We start from the raw sequence: 16,592 nt of genomic DNA on the forward strand, positions 1-16,592 counted from the left end.
GCTGTCCTATCTCCCATTCTATTTAACATATACACACACGACATAAGCCAACTCCCCCTAAAAAGTAAAATCTTCCAGTATGCAGACGACACTGCCATAGTATCCATTCACAACACTGCAAAAATCGCTTACAAAAATATGCAACACGACATCAATCAAATCACTAACTGGTTAACCGAAAACGGCATATACAGTATATAAACCCTGGAAAAACAAAGCTAATGATATTCAAAAACCCCCAAACCCTGCCCATAGAAACTAAATATCTCACTATCAAACATTCATCCTCCTATACACAAAGTCTATCCCAATGGCTTTAACAGGCCTTTAAGGCCCACAACCTTCCAAGCATGCTTGGATTTCGTAACCGAAATACGAGGATAGAATGGTCACTCCTATGCCTCAAGGTATTCTTGGCTGTATCCCTGTGTGTTCACGGGGCCGGTTTGCCTCTTTGCGGGATGAAAAACTCCAGATAAACTGGCGGAAAAAACCCTACTGCCCGCGCCCAAGACCGGCTAACTTGGCTATGGCTGAGGAAGATCCTTCAGCTCCTCACGTCTCCGACGGGAATCGAACCTAGGACACTCCTTCCCCAGGCATATGGTTGCGAAGCACAAAGCCACTAGGCTAACCGCGCGGACCTATACACAAAGTGCAGAACCTAAAATCACAACCATCACACAGGTGAAAACAACACGCTACCTTGGACTTCACTTCGACGCAGATCAAAGTTGGAATAGCCATACAAACTACCTACATACCAAGCTTAGGATAATAGCAAGCAAACTATACAGATTGAAAGACATTGCCCCAACCCACATAAAAATACTAATCTATAAAGCATTATGTGAAAACATTTTAAGATATGCAATCACATCATACGCATTCTGCGCAGACTACAGACTTAACAGGCTACAATGGTTGCAAGATAAAATGATAAAACTGATATTCTGGGAACAACCCACTCTTATGCAGTAAGCATGGACAAAACACGAAATATTTAAGGTGAAACACTGACGCCACTACACAGTCATGTTAAAACACTACTACAGCCCAACATATAGAGTAACCAGAACAACATATCAAATAACAAGACCACAGTCAACAAACTACATAACATATAAGTACAACAATCACAACGGCAAAGCCACCCGAAACTTCTACGTACCTGACATGATAAACAAAGTGGCGTTCGACAACAGAAACCTAGGAACATACAGAGAGCTGAAACAGGCACTATATAAATATTATAGCGAGAATGAAAATTAGAGCAATTCCTGTTTCTCTCTCCCCCACCACACATACACACACACACAAACCACGACAACCCCCCCTCTCAAAAAACTACCACTACAAGAACACAAAGAAAGAAACACACGATGTCTAAATCCAACCCTATTTGCACAAAAAAAAAAAAAAGTTAAACTGTAATAGCAGTCGAAGTCTTTCAAGCTCGTACCAACAAACAATAAAATCAACACCTGGCTTGTGACCACTATAGGAACACAACCATGAAACCACCACCCTCTGTCATCTATTATCTTCTTCAGATAAGCTCTGCTAAGCTTCGAGGAAGAAAATGTCTAACTTGCAAGTATCTGTTATACACACTTGTAATGCGTTATAAATATTATATACATACAGTATAATTGCTACAGCAACTACAGGGTGTTCGGGATAAATTTGACAGTTTCGTAAGGAAAAAGAAAATCTTCTTTGTATCTATTAAATTTAATGAATTGACAAAACAACATTACAGGCAGAGTTAATTACAATACTATCAACAAGATTTACTCAAAATAACCACCATTAGCATCGATCACAGCTTCAATTCTGCTTCGGAACCTCGAACAAGCTGATGCTACAGTCTCCCTGGGAAGGGCCGCAAAAACTGTTTTAATTTTATCCATTAACTGGGCTTTTGTATTACTGGAAGTGCGATTTGTGTCTTTTTCAACTGCGCCCCATACAAAATAATCCATGGGGTTAAGGTCTGGGGAGTTTGGAGGCCAAACATTTGGACTGGTGAAGTCGTAGAAATTTTCAGACAACCATTTTTGACTTTTCCCAGAGGTGTGGCAAGGGGCCGAATCCTGCTGCCATACATACGGCCTACCATTGGCTACCCTTGTTATCCAGGGCTTGACTACAGTTAGCAACTCCACGAACAAAGCCCGAATTCCAATGCCAGGGTTCTTCAACACCTGTTCCTGCAGATTTGCGAGGAATTCTGCTGTACGAACGCAATCAGATCGTCTGCTAGGGATCTTTCTTCTTGCTACATCCTCGTAGTCACCATTGCAAGTCTCTAGTTCATGCCTGATTGTTTTTACTGTATTCAGGGAGCATTGGGCAGCAGTCGTAATATCCTTATTTTGATGGCGGGCACGAATCATCATGATACAAGTTATTCTCTTCCATGATTCAGGTGGGTTCCAGCTATCCATCCTTTCTGACATCTTGTATATGAATGAAGAAGGGTCCAAACTTTTAAATGAAGAGAAGTGTGTGTTAATACATGTAACTTACGGAAAAATATAATTAATTATAAATATGTCAAATTTATCCCGAACACCCTGTATGTATGCAATTCATCTGAGACATAAAAAAAAAAAAAAAAAAAATTCTGTATAATCCTTATTGTAAATACTGTAAATATTATTATTGTATGTAACTTATACTGAGACAATAAAATGTAAAAAAAAAAAATCATTATTATTATTATTGAAAAAAAATTATTATTATTATTATTATTATTATTATTATTATTATTATTATTATTATTATTATTATTATTCGCAAATACTATTACTGCCTCCTGTCTAGATCATATAAACGTCCGAGCACCACCAAACAGTTACGCTGCATCAATAATAAAGTGCAAAGTAGCAGATCATTATTTCACCGCTCTAAACCTGCACACAAAGACAATATCCATGCAATGTCAGACAGAAGAAAAGCGACAGAAAACAATAATAGACGAAGAAATAGTCAACAACGAAATAAGAAATACATACCGGGAACACCTGGCATCAGATTCAGCAGATATCTTCTAAACAACATCAAACTCACACTGGAGGAAATATATAAGAAAGCTGCAAAAAAAGTCAGATTTCGTTCAAAAACAACACAAAATCCTTGCATAATACAAAACTCAATCCTAGAAGTACACAGAAAGGCCGCCTTATGGAAAGAATTAAAGCGATATCCAAATAACATAGCTTTAAAAACTGAATATAAGATAACAACAAATCGCCTTACAACACAAATACAAATGCTTACAATCAGAAATGCAAAAAGGAGCTACTACAGAGACAAACTAACATCTGCACAGAACAACATGAAACAAACCTGGCATCTGATCAATGAGATGCTAAATTGTGTTCCCAACACCACCGCCTCCGAAACCATAAAACACAGCTTCATGAAAGACGCAAAATCTATCCAACAACTAGCAAATGATTTTAAGCAATACTTTGCAGACTCCATCCAAGAACTGCACAGAAATATTCCCCCAATAACAAAACGTGATCCTCCACTTGGACCACAATCAAAACAGACATTATGGTTCCCAAACATAAACGAAGCAGAACTTCTCTCTGCAATACTTCAAATCAAACCAAACAAAGGCCCAGGAACTGACAATATAAGAACGAAGGATATCAAACAACATGCAACTAGATTAAGTCCAATCCTACTAAAATAAATAAATAAAATATTTAAATCATGACAGATACCAAGTACGCTAAAGACCGCCATAATCACACTCATATACAAACATGGAAAATGTAATTTAATCAACAATTACAGACGCATAGCAATATTGCCAATTATCGATCAAATTATGTAGCGAATCATAGTGAATAAACTCACAGCATACACAAGACCTTTCATATTATCCCCAAAACACAATATGGTTTTCGGAAAAATAAGGGAACAACATCTCTCTTGAAAGGCTTTACAGACGTAATTAATACCGCCTTAGACAAAAACAAAATTGCAATGATAGTCTTTATTGATCTAACTAAAGCATTCGATACACTCACACATCAAACCTTGTTATTAAAGCTGAGGCATGTTGGAATAGACGGGCCTCTTCACAAGTGGTTTACAAACTACCTTCAAAATAGAAAGCATATCACACGTATCGGCTCAAACCGAAGCAGAGAGCTACCAGTAACCTGTGGAGTACCACAGAGAGCTGCACTCTCCCCAACTCTATTCAACATTTACACGCACGATATTAATCTGCTACCTCTCAAAGTTAAGATATTCCAATACACAGAGGATACAACTAAAATATCCATCCATCATAACGCAAGCATAGCCCAAACAAATATGCAACAAGACATAAATCTGATCACAGACTGGCTCATGAAAAAATCCATACACCTAAACTCAGAAAAGACAAAATTAATGATATTCAGAAATCCACTGACTGGACAGTTGATAACAAACATATAACCATCCAACATCCACTGTCCAACATAAGAAACACACAGAATATCAAAACCACTACAATCACTCAGGTTGAAACAATACGATACCCTGGAATTTACTTAGATGATGATATGAACTGTAATAGCCACATAAACCATCTACACAGCAAACTCCGAACAATAACTGGCAAACTCTACAGGTTAAAAGACATAGTTCCAACTCCTAAAACACTAATATAAAGCACTGTGCCAAAATATACCAAGATACACTATAACAATGTATGCTTTCTTTGCACCCTACAAACTAAATAGATTAATGTCGCTACAGTAAAAAATGATAAAACTGATCTTTTGGGAACATAGAGACAATAACGGCTTTATATACACTGCAATGTCAGAACACAAAATACTGACAGCAAAACCTTTATGCTACTATGCAGCTTTCCGAAACATTATTTCCATGGCAACTACAGGACAGTCAGAAATACATACCGAATAACAAGACCTGAGACAAATAATTATATCACATATAAATACAATAATCACTACGAAAGGTCACGCGAAACTCCTACATCCCAGACATGATAAACAAATTCCCTTTTGAATACAGAAATCTTACAAACTACAATAGTCTGAAAAGAGATCTAAGGACATACTATGAACAAGAAACACGCACCCAAAATACCACATGAACTTAATGAAACACAATATATTTGTTCTGGCTTCCAGTTCAGTGACACATCAAGATATTCCAAGTTGTCATGTGTGTGTGTGTGTGCGTGTGTGCGCGTGAAGATTTCTCAATCAACGGCTGCAGAGGTAATTAAGCCAATTAAACATATGTTTGATTTCATAGCTTTCCAACACAGCAAATCAACCAATAAATAATAACTGGTGTCATCCTCAGATTAGCTCACAAATAAGCTTCCAGGGTGAAAGCTGAGAAAATACATCTCATTTCCATGATAAAAAACTAAAAATATAAATTAAAATAAATAAATCCTGTTTAGCTCAGTAGAAGTGGCGTTTGCACTCTTACGGCACTTGACTGCATGAAGAAAGGATTTGGTAGTTCAAATCTAGTCACCGACTAGAGGAAATTTTTCTAAACCTTTTTTCGACCAGTTCCCGAGTTAGTCGATCTCTGGCACGGGTTAGCGGGTTTTTTCTCCCGCAAACTCAAGTTTTTCGTCCCGTAAACTCAAGAAAATCGACTGTCGAACCCACACTTTTTTTAAGACATTAAAAATATTGTGCTAGGGTTAGGGGCCACGAGATGGAGACACGAGCTTCCCGCCTTCTTCACTGCATACCGAAGAATCAGTGATAGCCTTGGGCCAGCTATCTCTCTGATTGGCTACCAGTGGAGATTGAACTGCCCACTCAGTCTCCAAACATTAGATAGGGTAAACGGTCCCGCCTACTCCCTATTCAGGAACAAATAGGCGTTAGCAGATTTTTTTTTTATAAAAAATAATAAATGTATCATATGTAATCAAATGCATGAAATGTACGTATCGCATGTAAACAAATGTATGTAATGTTGTATCATATGTAATGATAAGTATGTAATGTATGTATCATACATCATAAATTATTATAATTATTATTGCGAAAAAATTATTATTATTATCAGAATACATGAATGTATCAAATATAAAGAAATGCATGTAATGTTGTATCATACATAAACAACTGAAAGTAATGTTGTTTCATACGTATACATATGTATGTAATGTTAGCCTACATAAGCAAAACTATGTAATGTATATATCATATGTAATAAATTATTATTATTATTAAAAAATATATTATTATTATTATTAAGAGACACCTCCAGGGTGGGAGTCAGAGACTCACCTAGGGAGGCCACATACTACACACACTAGTTATCATACTTATTCTTGAATTCATTCACATTATATACACGTGTATATATATACAGTATATATATATATATATATATATATATATATATATATATATATATATATATATATATATATATATATATATATATATATATATATATATATATATATATATATATATATATATATATATATATGTATATATATATTTATTTATTTATTTATTTATTTACTTTCCTCTTTTTATTTGACAAAGTGTTATATTTTCGGTTTACTACAGAATGTTATATAATAACAATAATAATAATTATCATCATCCCTGTTATTACTTCTTAAGGTATTGTGCCTTTGAAGTAATTCTAGTGATGGCTAATGGGGATTATTTGATTAAGCCGTGCTAATCTCAACTACTTCGAAGCTAGAGCTAGCTTTTATGAAGAGGTGGGAATAACATACACTATTAATGCTTCGTATTTTTTATGTGTGGAAAACAGGAATTACGTTAGATGCTGGTGGTTTATGAAGTGAAAAATATGTGTGAGTGCTATATTAATTGTGTAGGTATAGCGTCCACAGTTCGTGTTTAATGTTCTGTAATCGTCTCTGTGTTTTAAATTTTGTGGTAGGTTGTTGAGTATTATGGGTATGAGATGTGATCTCACTGCAGAACTCTATGAGTTTTGAAGGATGTTGGGGTGTAAAGAGTTGCTGTGGGTCGTGTTATGTGACAAGTGTCTCTGTTTTTAAGATAGGTGTTGTTGAATTAATTCCTTAGTAATACCACGTAGTGTTTCAGATTTTTAATGCTCTGGATTTTGTGGATCGCCATACAGGATTTTGTTATCGGCTGTTGAATGTGAGCCCTCCAAATCACTGGTGAAATAATTTTCCAATGTAATGTTTCGATTTTTTCTAGACGGCTGTATGATTTTTAAGCGTAAATTGTTATGCGGTGCCTGAGTAGCGATTTGCATATACCAGAATATAGGAGTTTTCTTACGTTATACGGAATGATGTCTTTTACCTGGAGTTTAGTCAAAACACATCAGTGTTTTGGTGCTATTCATTATAATTGAGTTTTGGTAGAAGTAAGTCGTGATTTTATTTAGGTCTTGTTTTGTTTTGTAACGAGCGGTATTGATGTCTTTGTGGACTGCCAGTAGCGCGATGTCGTTTGCATATTGATATATTTTACTACGTGTGGTCAAGATGCGAATGTAGTTAATGAATATATTGAACAGGGTGGGTGGTAATATAGCGCCTCGTGAGACTGTGTTTTATCTGGATATTCCTGCTATATTGTGTGCTTATTTTTGTCACTTGTCTTGTGTTTGAGAGATTGATCCTGAACCAGGTATGCAGTGTTCTTATTACTCCGAATCAATGTAGTTTGGTCAGCAGTATATCATTTTCAAGTGAATCAAAAGTTTTAGTTAAGTCAAAACGTATAAGGACTGCAAACGTTTTTTTAACGAAAGCTATGTTTATGGCGTGGGCAATGTCTTCTAATAAAGTGATGGTGTTTTTTATTTTTCTGAAGCCGTATTGGTTTTGTGATATAATGTTGTACTTCTGTAAATAGTTCAGTAGCTTGATGTGTGTTATTATTTCAAGAATTTTGGAGATGACTCGTAGGTTAGCTATTGATCTGTAGTTCTGTGTATCGTTTCTTTTGCCATGTTTGTAAATTGGCGTGATTTTCACAGTTTTTATTTGTTGAGGAGTAACACCAGTTTCGAATATTATGTTCATGAGTCTCAGAAGTATAGAATTTATTTGTTAATGTATGATAAAAGGTCTGTTAGTCTTATATTGTCTATTCCTGGGGTAGTGCTTGTTGACTTTGTGGGGTTAAATTTTTGTTGAGTAAAGGAGTATTTGAATAGTTCTGATAGTTCATTTTGATTCATATGCTGACCGAAGGTTTTTTGCGATAAAATTTTACAGTGAAGTTTCTTTTCCCAGCTGCTAATAAATGAGAAGTGCCAAATGTACATTTCAAATTAAAATAAACTACAAATTGAAATATAAATGGAAATGGTAAAATGCAGAAATAACTGTGGAACTTATATAAGTAAAGTGAATATTGGATCCAACATTATTTCAAATCCGAATGCAGAATCTATGAAAGTTTCGTAAAGTAAGTTATCCAGAGTGTTTACGGGAATACAATGCCGGCATTCATCAGTTGCCTTAGCTCGGACTACTTAGAAGACATAGGAGCCGCCCTAATGCTGGATCTAATATCCACTTTAAGCCGTATATAATTTTGCATCACCGTACTGAAGCCTTTTGGATCTTTAATTTAATAAATAACTGTAGGACTGTTTTAAAGTAAAACTCCAATTTGTTCTTGCCATGATATCTATTAATTTTAACATTAATTATATTATGATATTGTCCTAATTATAATAATTGTAACAACATGTATCAAAATGCACACTTCAGTCATGTAATTTCTTTGAAAAATAATAAACCGTTGTTTATTATTTTTCAAAATTATTATTATTATTATTATTATAAATTTTTTTATAAACATCAACAAATCACTAATTAATATTTTGACCAAACGAAAAGTTATTTTTATTAAATTCCCAACAGAGTATAGAACGACTTGTATGAATTCCCTCAGATGATTCTCTATTTCGTTTAATTTTTTAACTAATATTTTATTAAAATTTATAATTTAAAATAAATAAAACTTTATTCTACAAAGTATATTCTATTATGAATATTACAGTATTAATAATATTAAAGCACTTTATTTTACACACACACAACACTATATATATATATACAGTAAAATGTAAAAAAAAAACATTTAAAAAAAACGCTAAAAGATGACTTGCTGCTAGTAAGTGAGTCTACGTACTTGATTACAAAATTTAATAACTGAAAATAAATGAATTTAGAATTACTTACATTTATCTATTTTAAAAAATCTTTAATTGTTGATTGTTTTTTTTGTTTTTTTTTGACATAGCGCCAGATTGCTTTGCATTGAGTTCAATGCTTGACCTGTTTTCTACTATCGTGTTCAAAGTAGACATGGAGAGTCCAAGATCTTTTGCTAAATGCACACGTGTTCCGGCATGCCAATCTGCACGTCGCAGAATTGCCATCTCTTCTTCTACCGAAATACACATTTTCTTTTTTTTTTCTTCATGTTACTAACATGGATAATCCACCACCGCAACTTGAAAGCAACTTTCAGACTCTAAATTACGTAGCAGAAATTCTGCAATATCAATTCGCACTGTGATTGAAAAATCACGGTATCGCTCATCACTATATTAATGCTTCAAGCGTGCAAGTCACCGTGATGGCGGAAACGTAACTCACAGCCAAAAGCAACGCCATCTGGGAACAGAAATGCGCATATTTCCGCAGAAATCGATTCGAAAATCAGTATTGCCACCCGAGAAAAAAATGCAAATCACGGGAAATAACGTCCACATCAAGTTGTTAATGGCGGGAAAACAATATATCGTAAGAATAGGCCTTACGACGGGACCAACAGAAAATGACGTATATGGTAGGAAAACGTAAATTGCGGGAACATAAAAACGGGGTTTTACTGTGTGTGTGTGTGTGTGTGTGTGTGTGTGTGTGTGTGTGTGTGTGTGTGTGTGTGTGTGTGTGTGTGTGTGTGTGTGTGTGTGTGTGTGTGTGTGTGTGTGTGTGTGTGTGTGTGTGTGTGTGTGTGTGTGTGTGTGTGTGTGTGTGTAAAAAATCATTATATGTAAATTTAATTTACCTATTCTCTAGCCATTATAACTCTAACTCTTAAAGTAACATAAATTCACCTCCTATAACCACATGAAGATTAAAAAAAATTAACTTTCTACATTTGTTATAAATGTCTTCCTTCCATTATTTTATTATGCCCTTAAATAGAGCCTTGCCAAATGCGGCAAATCGCAAACACCAGCAAATTATCTAATATATGTCTTATATTAAGTACTAAATTTCAATTAAATTACTTCCCCATTTCATGTTAGACAAAGTCATCAGATTTCATCTGACAAAATTATTGTTGTATTATCATCATGGCGTCACTCTGCCCACATTCGCAACTTTTTCGAATGGCCTCAATTTTCGTGATATCCATGGTGACACCCAAGGTGAGTAAAGGGCATACATTATCCAATACTTATTTCACTCAACTACTTGTGTAAAGGTCTCAGTAATTTATTTTTGCCTATAAGTGACATTTCGTTTCATTAATCCTTCAATCTGTTGAGAGTTTTATTAGTTGCATAACAGGTTTTCTGAACCTAAACTCTCTACTACACTTATTAAAGACTGCAACTACATGGAATCGTGGAAGAATATAACTGTTCCCATAATACACATATATATATATATATATATATATACCGTACATGGCCTGCATCAAATAATCATTTTCCTAGAATGAAATTTATACTCACCACACATACTGCAAAGTAACGATCCCATGAAATCATAGAAATCTGAATATGTTCCGTGCAGAAATGTTATACAGAGAATACTTAAATACAGCACTTTCTTAGGTGTCATTTTTCTTGTAGAATAGGTCGAGAAATGGTCGTGGTCGAGAATAAACTTTCAGATCCTTTACGGTGGGGATATTAGATTTACTCGTTCATCTCAAACTGTCCAAGGTCTACTCTTTTTATGTTCTTCTCTCTTAGTCTCCTCCCTAATGAACATGTAAAGATACAAGGTTATTACAACTGGTTATTCCTTAATTTAAATTAGTAATTACCGATTTTTTTAGTAATTGCACTTATCATTTAACGTAATTGCATTTATCATTTAAAAGAGTAATACTTTATATTTATTATTTTTATGAAGTTTACACGTACTTCTTTAAACTTACTGCGTGTGTGTGTTGTTCGCAATATGTTGCTTTTAATACAGGTTTTACGCTAATTAAGATCGATAAAAACTAGATGAATTTGGGTAAGTTCTTAACTAAAAGCTTTGACTGGCTCTCATTCAAGATGTTTCATATCTGATGCATAATATCCTATATCTACATATTATTGCATAAGGATATTATTATATATTACTATAAATTATTTATAAGTAGGAACGATTTCCTCATTCCTGTATGGTGATAAAAATCAATATATATATAAGCAATGAATATATTACCTATGCATAATATACTAAGCAGCACATTCAAAAGGATTGGCTATTATTTAGTCAGGATTTTAAAAAATTAAGCATATATTTCTTTATTTCTTATATATGCTTATTATCTTGCATTTAACATTATTTTACATTGCAGGCTAGTGTGAGTATATATATATATATATATATTATTTATTTATTTTTTTTTTTCACCATAAACTAATTGTCTCCTCTCCCCGTGCACGGCATTGCTCTCCTTTGAGAAACACTGATTTAAATTAACGATCATTTCTCTAATGTTGGACTCTATCCTGATCATAAATTTCATTCACTGGGTGTAAAGATTTTCATGGATTAAACTTGATGGCGAGAGTGATGTGAATTAAAATCAAAAGAAGATGTGATATTATTCTACTTTTAAAGATTCTATATTACTTGATTTGTTTGCTGTTAACTTGCGCTGATTACGAGTGGGGGTGAAAAGCTCTGATAAACACCTACAGGGTGATCGTAAAGTCTCGCAAGACATATCTGTTTCGAGATTAATTAATTACAAGTATATGAAAAATGAATGTTATAAATTCAGGTTATAGGCGACCTTTATAACAAAAAAGTCGAAAACGGCCGCCTCCTTCGTGAATGCCAACTGGAGCACTTTTCACCAGGTTTGATGCCTCCTTGTGAAGAATTTTCATACTGGTGTTTTCGATCGCTTTTGAAATGTCGATGATTGATGATAAATCTGGTGATTTTAGAGGCCCAATTCTTTCGAGATGAGAGGGTCACCGAAAAATTCCTGAAAAAAAAAATGTACGGTACTATTCGATGTGTGACACATGGGACTCTCTTGCTGGAACCACCAATGACGTTTGTTGATATCAAGGAGATCCACGAGCTGTGTGATGATGCCATGGTAGACGGAACTATTCACTATTCAAAGAAAATGGTTCCCACTATACGAAGGCGTAATATCGCACACCAAACCCCATTTTTTTGAGAATACAAAATATTTTCATGAAAAGTATATGGTTTTCACATGACCAAATCCTATTGTTTTGAAAGCAGGCCTCGTCACTGAAAAAAACTCTAATAAGCATCTGTATACCACGTTCTTTAACGAATGAACATCATCATCTGCAGAAGATTATTCGTTTGCCTTTATCTAAATGCTTAATTTCATGGGCTGAGTACACACCACATGCATGAAGGTGTAATGATCCATCAGCTTCTTAAGCACTACCATATGACATTGATTATAGCCTGGAAAGTTTCGTGAGGCGTTTTGTTTGGTAACAGCTGCAATGCTCTCTTTATTTTATCCATTTTATTGCAGTCAGAAGGGAGTATCTTCCGGTGCAATTCCTATCTGCAACAGATCCAGTTTTCCGAAAACTCTTCACTTAGCCCTTTATATTCGACTTCTGAGGAACTTCTTTTTCTTCTTCTTGAGTATTCTGCAACTGGGCAACTTCTTTTAGTAGCAGAAACTCTCCTTCCACTCTCTTCTGTTCTGAGCCTCTTCTTTCAAGGTTGTGCACCTGTCTCCTTTCAGCATGTCATCTAGCATTCTTTTCCTTACTGTTCCTCTGGGTCTTTTTCCGTCTATTTTTCCTTCGATGGCATCTCTGATGATTCCATTTCCTCTCCGAATATGTTCAATCCAGTTTACCTTGCTTCTTTTTATCCTTCTTAACAGACTTCTTTCTTCTTCTACTCTTTTAAGACCTCTTCATTAGTTATTTTATTTGATTTGATTTTTTCCATCATTCTCCAAATCCATATCTCAAAGCTTTCAAAATCTTAATATCTTCTTTCTTCAATGTCCACGTTTCAGCTGCATAGAGGACAACACTCCACACATAATATTTTATTATTATTTTCCTTAGGTTTCTATCCATTTTACTTCTGGATATATTCCATTTTCTTAATGGCATCTCTTCCCATCGCTATTCTTGCTTTTATGTCACTTTTACATCTTGCATCACTGCTAATCACACTTCCTAGATATTTAAATGTCTGTACTTGATTCAATTTTTCCCTATTTATTCTGATATCTATTTACCTATTTCCTTGCTATTTTCATTACCTTTGTTTTTCTTATGTTAATTTTCATTCCATAATCGATACAGGATTCCAGTAATCTGTTCAACAGTTGTTGTAGTCCTGTTTCAGTGTTTGATAGTAATGCCTTGTCATCTGCATATCTTATTGCAAATATCTGTCTACCTCCAATCTTAATTCCTTCTTCCGAATTCTCCAGTGCTTCTTTTAACAGTGCTTCGGAATACATGTTAAACAAGATTGGTGACAGAGAACAGCCTTGTCTTACCCCTTGTCCAATAATACCTGGGTTGTACCATATATGTCTCTCACTATGGCAGTTTGTCCCATATATATAGTGAAATAGAGGAACTGCTATACCTGGATATTTCTCACAAAATCCTTCGGCAACACATGCGCAAGACTGATTAGCGAAATTACTTTATAAAATGGAAAGTCGTTGCAGCTGGAAAATAGACATTCCACTTCCACAGTGAACAAAGCTACACTGAGAACAAATTGCACATGTCACAGTAAACTCGGCGTCTCCAGTAGTTTGTAATAATATTATAGTGATACCTAGTGGCATAAGTAATGATTATAACGATTTGGAAACAATTGGTACAAAATCAAACCTTCTGTCGCGAGACTTAACAATCATCCTGTAGAATAAAAATTATATTAAAGCAACTGATATAACCACAAGAAGGAACATGCCAGCAGCAGAGTTATGAAAGTAAATTGTGCTCGTGTATTCGTATATCCTCACATATCATTTCTTGTGGTTATATCAGCTGCTTTATTATCATTTGTGTTCTAGGTTGTTGATTTATCAGAACTTTTCAGATCCTCCCCCCATAGTTAAATATTTAAAGCAGCTCTCTGAGAACTTCAAATTTGCGTGAGGTCCTAATACTCTTAGTATCGGATAATCATTTAGAAGGCATGAATGAACAATATTGGTCACATGAGTATTGGTAACAAAATTGGTCACATCAGTTTCATATCAAGATCTCCTTGAATTTAAACAATACTAATAGTATATGATTTTAGTATAGTTGCCTATCGTCAAATGAGTATTTATTCCAAATTTTTAGAAGGGAATGAACGACGATGATATATTGATTTTTGTTAACAGCTATACGAAAAGCCCTGCTGCCTTCATTATGCCAAAGTCAAACTGCGAGATCTTCAATAAATATTAATAGATTTCTTCTTTCTTAGTCCATGCCAATTCTGCGCACACGACACTGATGGCTACGGGTTCTTCTACCTCTCTTGAGTTGGATAAATATATAAAATATTGTAAAACGTTTGGTCAATAGAGATTCCTTCAACTAACAGAACAAATCATAGTCACTTGGATTCTTATTCGAAGAACACGGAATATATATTAGATTCAAGGACGTCTTCCTCAACACGATGCTCTAAGGGGCAGTGTTTAGTGCCCTTTTCAGCACAGTACCAAACACAGAGCAACTTGTTCGTTTTTAGTTTCTTCTCTAATATCCTGAGAATTACTCGAAATGGCTAACACGGCGTCACACGTGTCATAAAAACTATTGGTTTGTCACGTATTCCGTCACGATTTTTGTTCTTAGTAAATGACAAACCAGCAGTTCTTATGGCATTTGTTGCATTGTTCTAGTCATTTTGTGTAATTCTCATCAGGTTAGAGAAAAAATTAGAAACGACCTAAGTTAGGAATCAGTCGTATAGGTTATGATCTGATTCGATATTATAACTGTAGAATTTAACTACATGAGCTCACATAAGTTTAAAAGAATTAATTTTATTTTATTATCATGATGCAGACAGTATTAAGTCTGGTCTATGTAAGTGTGTTCATGGCATAATATTCTGTTCTTACCGCTGAAATTTGGGATCAACTTTGAGACCAGTTATCTATCGTTTTCTTGAAAATATTTTATGGTGACCTCTTTTCAGTTTCAGAGGTACGTTTTAATGGCACACATGCAACGATATTTTACTGTGTGTGTGTGTGTGTGTGTGTGTGTGTGTGTGTGTGTGTGTGTGTGTGTGTGTGTGTGTGTGTGTGTGTGTGTGTGTGTGTGTGTGTGTGTGTGTGTGTGTGTGTGTGTGTGTGTGTGTGCGTGCGTGCGTGCTTGCCACATATGGAGATATTTGAGATCAAATTAATATTCATTTAAAATGTTACTTCAAAAAAACGAACAAACACTGAACCCGATTGCAGTTGGTTTTATTCAGAGTTGACAGTGAAATTTTTATACGCATTATAATATTGTAATATACCGGATGGCGTTTAGTATTCTTATTCCTTAGAATATTTTCTAGTTTATTTCTGATAGTGAAAACGAATTTGTAAAAAATATAAAATCACAATACTCTGCAGCACAGTTGATTTTAATAATAGTCTCCATCTCCATCACCATATCCCAAATAAGCCAATTACTCCTCTTGTGTTATAAAAATCAGGCTTTTTGAACAAGCTCAAAAAACAACAATCGACAGAATTAAGAAAGGTATTATTTAAATACAATGCATAACTTCGTACGATATAGCATGTTGGTGAATAATAATGAATATTTAAATACATAACCAAGTTTAACCATTGTTAAATTATATTAATGTAGAATTTTGATTAAAAAAAGTCCTTACTAGATTAGAAGGCGATGTTCTTTCATCTGTTATGATTTATGGAGTGCACAGGAATGTTCATCTAAGTTTATACTACATATCTAGAAAATAATTGTGTTTTTCATTAATTTTGTTTCATTGCATAATTTAACAAAAAGGATGATATTTGTATTTCATAATTATAAGTAATAAGCAATTTTCAAATAAATTTTACTGTAATTAATTTAACACCAGAATGTTTTTGTTAATTAGTAAATACTGATAATCGAATTACGACTTATACTGGATAGTAAAAAAATATTTTGCTACTGATTTTTAACATAAGTAAAGAAAATATCCTAAAATTTGTAGATTACTAACGTTGGATCAGAAATAAAATTTAAATATATTTCTTTTGGAAAGGGAAAATTAAACAAATGAAACAGCGATAATGAAATAATAATATAACACATATTAACAGTGTCGATGTTGAAAAGGCATTTTGAGGCATGTCCAGCAT

This window comes from Typopeltis vanoorti, chromosome 1, assembly GCF_054136105.1.
Source record: "Typopeltis vanoorti isolate ZY-2024b chromosome 1, IOZ_Tvanoo_1.0, whole genome shotgun sequence".
In the NCBI taxonomy this organism is placed as follows: Eukaryota; Metazoa; Arthropoda; class Arachnida; order Uropygi; family Thelyphonidae; genus Typopeltis; species Typopeltis vanoorti.